The sequence below is a fragment of the Terrapene carolina genome, unplaced genomic scaffold (assembly GCF_002925995.2).
Source record: "Terrapene carolina triunguis isolate 2854851 unplaced genomic scaffold, T_m_triunguis-2.0 Scaffold53, whole genome shotgun sequence".
NCBI lineage: Eukaryota > Metazoa > Chordata > Testudines > Emydidae > Terrapene > Terrapene triunguis.
Genome location: NW_020664404.1, coordinates 19,922,860 through 19,929,766, shown reverse-complemented (window position 1 = coordinate 19,929,766; position 6,907 = coordinate 19,922,860).

The following is a 6,907-nucleotide window of genomic DNA, read 5'->3' as shown; positions in this document are numbered from 1 at the left end:
GGGGCCGTGCTCGGCCGGAACTGGGGCCGGTGCCCCGGGGCCCGAGCATGGCTGGAACCGGGGCCGGTGCCCCAGGGCCCGAGCCGGGCCGGAGCCAGAGCCGCCGGGGCCGGACTGGGCCGCGCCGCGCCTCCCCAGAGCCCTCCTCGCGCCCCCCCCCGCCCCAGCTTACCTGCTGCTGCCGCCTGCCCCTTCTTCTTTTCAGACTTCCCGCGAACATCTGATTCACAGGAAGCAGGGGAGGGGGAGGAGCAGGGGGCGGAGCGTTCAGGGGAGGGGAGGAGGGGGAAGTGAGCTGGGGGCGGGGTGGACAGCTGCGGGGCCCTCTTAGGCGCGGGGCCCAATTCAGCCGAATCGGCTGAATCGGCCTAAAGCCGGCCCTGTCTGGGGAGACTGGAGGAAGAGAGAGAAGGACATGGGAGGCTTGGCAAATGATCCTGGCTTGGGGCAAGCAAGAGGGAGACAGCAAGTTCCAAAGAGACTATTGTCACTTAGTATTATATTAATTAAGCCTTTTTTTAAAGGAAAGGAATTTTCCAGGAAATACTTTGCTGACATTGAGTTAAGCTGGTAAATATTTATCTAAAGAGGGAAACAACAGTTTTCTCAAATAGAACAAATATTAGAAAACCTGGAAGTTCAGAGTTAAGATTACACTAAAATCCATAACATACAGAAAATCCAATATTAGATAGCATGCATATGCAAGGCTACAGTCATCCAAACAACTTCAGTTCCGATTCTCAGCTGGTGTGAAATGGCATAGCGCCATTAGCATCTTTGGAGCTATGCTAATTGACACGAGCTGTGAATCCAGCTCATAACTCTGCCCACAGACTACTCAAATCCATAAAACAACTCTGTTAACTGAGTAGTGATTTAATAAGCAAACTACTGAAGTCCACAGGGTGGACTGGATTAAAGTTAAGGTTGTTTGGGTTACCACTGCATTGTAAAATTCACTCAGGTGCAAAAGACTAACACAAGTCCCCTAGCATTATGTGATCCCTGAGTTGGGGCACAATGGTAAAGAAGAAGTCATGGTTGTGGGCATTCACATTTTTTGAATTTTGACGAGGAAGTCTCTGTTCTGACCCTGCCTCCCCACACTTCACTTGTATAAAGCCTGATTACTTAGGGTTGATGTGGGGAATTGTTTTTTTGCCATATTTTTAATTTTTTTAAATGTAATTTAACTTTGAACATTCAGACTCATGTTTGTATCTTCAGTGAAAACCACACTGTTCTCTTTAGGATTTACCGTATATACTCGTTCATTAGCCCGTTCGTTTATAAGCCGACCCCCCCAAGCTGGTTAGGTAAAAACAGCAAAAACTGTATGACCCTTTCATAAGCTGATCCTATATTTCAGGGGTTGGCAAACTTTGGCCCCTGGCCCGTTAGGGTAAGCCTCTAGCGGGCCTGGACGTTTTGTTTACCTGGAGCATTCACAGGCACGGAGCCCCTCAGCTCCCAGTGGCCGCGGTTTGCCGTTCCCAGCCAATGGGAGCTGAGGGGCTCCATGCCTGCAGATGCTCCAGGTAAACAAAATGACAATGTATTAGATATTAAATTAAATTATTCCATAGAGTTTAAAATCATCAAATTTTGGTGTAGACCCGTTTATAAGCCAACCCCCGTTCTTTGATGCATCACTTTTTTACCAAAAATATTTGGCATATGAATGAGTATATACGGTATTTCCCAGTAATTGAGAGATATTTACAACCTTAATTCTTCTCTGACCAGTTTTTTTTTTTTATTGGAATTGGGAATGTTGATAGGGATTAACTGCTGCTATACTGCGATACTCTCAAGATTAATCTTTGTAGCTCAGAGCAGGTGGATGAAGTATTCATATTTTCTTTGCTTTTCTATATTTATTGATAATTATTATTAAAAAATATAAAGGAATGGTGGGAAAGGGGATGATTCACAATCTAGCGGCTTCCCAGCAGAATCTGGCAATTTTGATGAAGAAATTTCTGAACTTGAAACACTTCGGAAAAAAAACTAAATAATTTAAGTTTATCATTATGAAATAATTCTGACTAAAAACTACATTAAATGGAGGGGACATAGTATACCCTTCCACAGAAAAATGGTGGGAAGAGAACAGTAGGCCTATGAAACTGTGAGATGAATCTGCTAGAGCAGGGGTAGGCAAACTATGGCCCAGCGGCCGCATCCGGCCCTTCAGACATTTTAATCTGGCCCTGGAGCTCCTGCTGCGGAGTGGGGTTGGAGGCTTGCTCCATGTGACTCCCGGAAGCAGTGGCATGTTCCACCTCCGGTTCCTACGCGTAGGGGCAGCCGGGGGCTCCGCACGCTGCCCCCGCAGCTCCCATTGGCTAGCAAATGGGGCCAATGGAAGCTGCAGGGGCGGCGCTTGTGGATGGGGCAGCGCGCAGAGCCGCCTGGCCGTGCCTCCGCGTAGGAGCAGGGAGGTGCTGCTGCTTCCAAGAGCTGCTTGAGGTAAGTGCTGCCTGGAGCCTGCACCCCAACCCCCTCCCGCACCCCAACCCCTTGCCCCAGCCCTGATCCCCCTCCCACCCTCCGAACCCCTCGGTCCCACCTTCCTGCACCCCAAAGTCCTCACCCCCCTCACCCGCACGCCAATCCCCTGCCCCATCCCAGAGCCCCCTCCCACACCCTGAACTCCTCATTTCTGGCCCCACCCCAGAGCCTGCACCCCCAGACAGATCTCTCACCCCCTACCTCACCCAGCCCCCAATTTCGTGAGCATTCATGGCCCACCATAAAATGTCCATACCCAGATGTGGCCCTTCACTCACTCACTCTCACTCATGCCCGTCACCCCAATCGGGGTATGGGCCACCAACCACAGATCTCCAGAGTCCTTTATCCTAGGCCATTTGCTCTAGCTGGTTCCAGGTATAGCCCATTTTTATGCTATCAGCCTGAAGGTCTCATCGCCAGGTGTTTCTTGGACGGCCTCTTTTCCGCTTGCCTTGGGGGTTCCACCGCAATGCCTGTCTAGTGATGTTGGTTGGCTACTTGCGTAGTGTGTGTCCTATCCAACCCCACCTTCTCCTTCTAATTTCTTCCTCTGCTGGAAGTTGACGGGTCCTCTCCAAGAGGTAGATGTTGCTGATGGTGTCTGGCCAGCGGATCTGGAGAATCCTTCTAAGGCAACTATTTATGAAGGTCTGGATCTTCCTGGTGGTTGTTTTAGTTATCCTCCAGGTTTCAGCTCCATACAATAAGACTGATTTCACGTTGGAGTTGAACAGTCTAATCTTTGTTGCCAAAGACAGCTCTCTAGAGCTCCAGATGTTCTTGAGCTGTAAGAAAGCTGCTCTTGCCTTACCGATCCTTGCTTTGATGTCTGCGTCCGTGCCACCCTGTTGGTCGATGGTGCTGCCTAGGTAGGTGAAGGACTGCACTTCTTCCAGATGGCTTCCATTCAGTGTGACTGGGTCATTACTGATGGAGTTAATCTTGAGGATCTTGGTCTTGTCCTTGTGGATGTTGAGGCCAACCTGTGATGACGTGGCTGCCACTATGTTGGTCTTCTCTTGCATCTGCTGTTTGCTATGCGAAAGGAGTGCAAGGTCATCGGCAAAGTCCAGGTCATCAAGCTGGGTCCACAACGTCCACTGGATTCCATTCCTACGCTCATAAGTGGATGTCTTCATAATCCAATCAATGACAAGGAGAAAGAGAAATGGTGACAACAAGCATCCTTGTCTGACTCCGGTTTGCACCTGGAAGCTGTTTGTAAGCTGCCCTCCATGGATCACTCTACAGTGTATGCCATCATATAAGTTCTTAATCAGGTTGACCACCTTTGCTGGGATGCCATAGTGCCGAAGGAGCACTTGGGCCAAAAAATTTGCCCACCCCTGTGCTAGAGTTTCTTTCACATGCAGCTCTCAGAGGGAGAGAGGATTAGAGGCAACAAAGGGGACATAAGATTGTTTGGAAGCCCTGGCTGGGACCAGTAGCTTCATGAGAGGACATGTCTACACTAGGGTGCTACAGCAGCACAGCTATGGTGCTGCAGCTGTTCCGCTGTAGTGTAGATGCTTCCTACAGTGACAGAAGGGTTTTCAACTGCACCATAGTTAATCCAGAAAATTCTTCTCTGAGCTGTGGTAGCTAGGTCAGTGAAAGAATTTGTCCACTGACCTAGCCATGTCAATGCCAGGGGTTACATCAGCATAACTACAGTACTCAGGGGTGTGAATCATTCACGCCCCCGAACACCATAGGCATGTCAACCTAACTTTTAAGTGTAGACCAGGCCCAAGATACTCCCTGCACTTCCCTACTGTCCTACCTCTGCTGTGGCGGCATGGCTATATAAGGCTTGCTGCCATCAGCTGCATTCTCCTGTAGCTGCACAGTAGTACCTCGGGAGGGGACCCAGCCATATCAGTTATGCTTAGGCCTTGGCTACACTTGCAGCTGTACAGCGCTGTGAGGTAAACCTATCTTCGTACAGCTGAGTAGGGAAAAGCGCTGCAGTCTGTCCACACTGACAGTTGCCAGCGCAGTGGCATGGCCACACTTGTGACATTTGCAGCTGTGCTGGGAGCGGTGCATTATGGGCAGTTATCCCAGCATTCATGTGGCTGCAACGTGCTTTTCAAAACGGGGGGGTGGGGTGGAGTGTGACAGGGAGTGTGGGGGGAGAGAGAGTGCTTTTTGGAGCGTGTCAGCACTCTATTTTGCAAGTGCCGAACTCCCAGCCCCCTGCTCATTCATTCACTCACTCAAAGCAAACAGCAAACTGTTTGCTTTTTCTCTGTGGTACGAGCTTTGAAACCAGCACTTCCGCATTCCTGCAGCCGGTCACAACAATGGAGAGGATTGGCCAATTGACGAGGTGATTAGTACAGAGCTGCAAGCGTTTACACTCACACCCATGAGTCGTAGCCACTCCGCTGCAGCTGTTATTCCTCTCGGGGTGGTGGAGTACCTGCAGCGGTGTACCCAGGGAGATACAGCGCTGTAAGTGCCCTGCCAGTGTGGACGGGGAGTGAGTTACAGCGCTGGGGGAGGCTTTACAGCGCTGTAACTCGCAAGTGTAGCCAAGGCCATATAGAGTAGTATTAACTCCCATTCAGCTATCTATGAAGGCTGCAGCACAGCAGCTACTCCCTGATTCCCACAAATCTGTATGGAGCCCTGAGACTAAAGTACACCTATAGGAGGTGCTTCTACCGTACAGGGGGCATAGTAGGGACACAAGTTGTTTTCTAGGAGTTTAGCTCCTCTTTGACTGCAGAAATAGATTGGAGAATGTGGCCCACAGTCAACTCACTTCAATGCCGCTTTGTTGTGTTGACTCTATTAAACCTACAGCACTTGCAATTGTACAGTTCTTAATTTTAGCTAAAATGAATGTCTTGATTTGCAATTCAATCCTGTCTTTTTATCCATTGGAACAGAACAGTATATATTATGTAGTCCTTGTTAACTAATTAGTTTGATAATTTACTACATTCAAAAAAGAAGTTATAGCTTTTAGTTATAGCTAAGAAGGGATAGCTCAGTGGTTTGAGCATTGGCCTGCTAAACCCGGGGTTTGTGAGTTCAATCCTCACGGGGACCATTTAGGGATCTGAGGCAAAAATCTATCTGGGGATTGGTCCTGCTTTGAGCAGGGGGTTGGACTAGATGGCCTCCTGAGGTCCCTTCCAACCCTGGTATTCTATGATTGGAATATGCAATTATTACTTTATTTTTAAATACTAAACTTAAAAATGGTATAATACTGTGCCCTCATTGAGCAAGACTTGCTCATTCTCCAGTCCTTGAATAAATAAAACTTTACTGGCAAGTCAGTGCTGGATCAAAAGCAGGTGAGCACTGGCAGATACTAGTGGAAAGATCATATTCATACTTTCCCTGCTGTAAGTAGGTTTTAGTACTGCTGCTAATGAGGATCTATATTTAAGAATGGGAGGGATATGAAGGGTTGAGGGAAAACATTGAAGTGATCTCATTGAAGGGAGGGGAGGGGGAGTAAAATATGGGAGCTAAGAAATAGCATCTAGTTCAGAAAGGAGGAATTAATATTCATCAGCTCTGTACTAAGGTATCTGGAGCCTTGTTCAGCTCTGTTTTTTAATAGCCTATTTTTGCTAGAGAAAGAGAATTTCCCTAAAGAGAAAGAGGCAAGAGGCTTGCTTAAGTGTTAACATGTTGCAACAGAAGACAAGGCATTTTCAACAGTAAAAATAATCCAAGAAGTAAGGGAAGGATGAGAAGGGAGGCCATATAAAATAAAGCAATTTAATGTCTTTTTTTTTTGTAAATGCATTTCAGTGTTTTCATATGAAAGGTGTTAACAATAGTCTAAGGCCCCAATTCAGGAAAGTACTTAAGGAGGTGCATAAGTCCATCATTATTCAGGAAAGAACGTAAGAACATATGTAATTTTAAATATTTGCTTAAAGTTGAGCATCAGTTTAAGAACCATGCCTCAATAGGGATGCTTTCTTGAATTGGGGTTTAAAAGAATTAGGCCATATATGATATAATACTCTACACTTGCATTTGTATCTTTAGGGTGTGGGGGAGAGCCTGAAATTTTGTTTAGTATTTATTTTCTGTTTCTAACCTCTACAAAAATTTCTGGCAATGGCTTTCCCACCTTTTCAAATCCACAGCCTCTTCCAGGCTGAAAAACCGCAATTAGCTTACAATAGTATTTAACAGTTTTCATCTGTAGATCTCAAAGCATTTTAACAAAGGATGGATAAGCATAATTATTTCCATTTTACAAATGGGGAAGATGGAGAAACAGGGGTTAAGTGACTTTCCCATGATCACACAGTGAGTCAGTTTCAAAGCTGGGAGTAGATTCCAGGCCCCCTGTTTCTCACTTGTGAAATGTAGATAGGAGAAAGTGAATATACGGCTCTTGCCTCTTCTT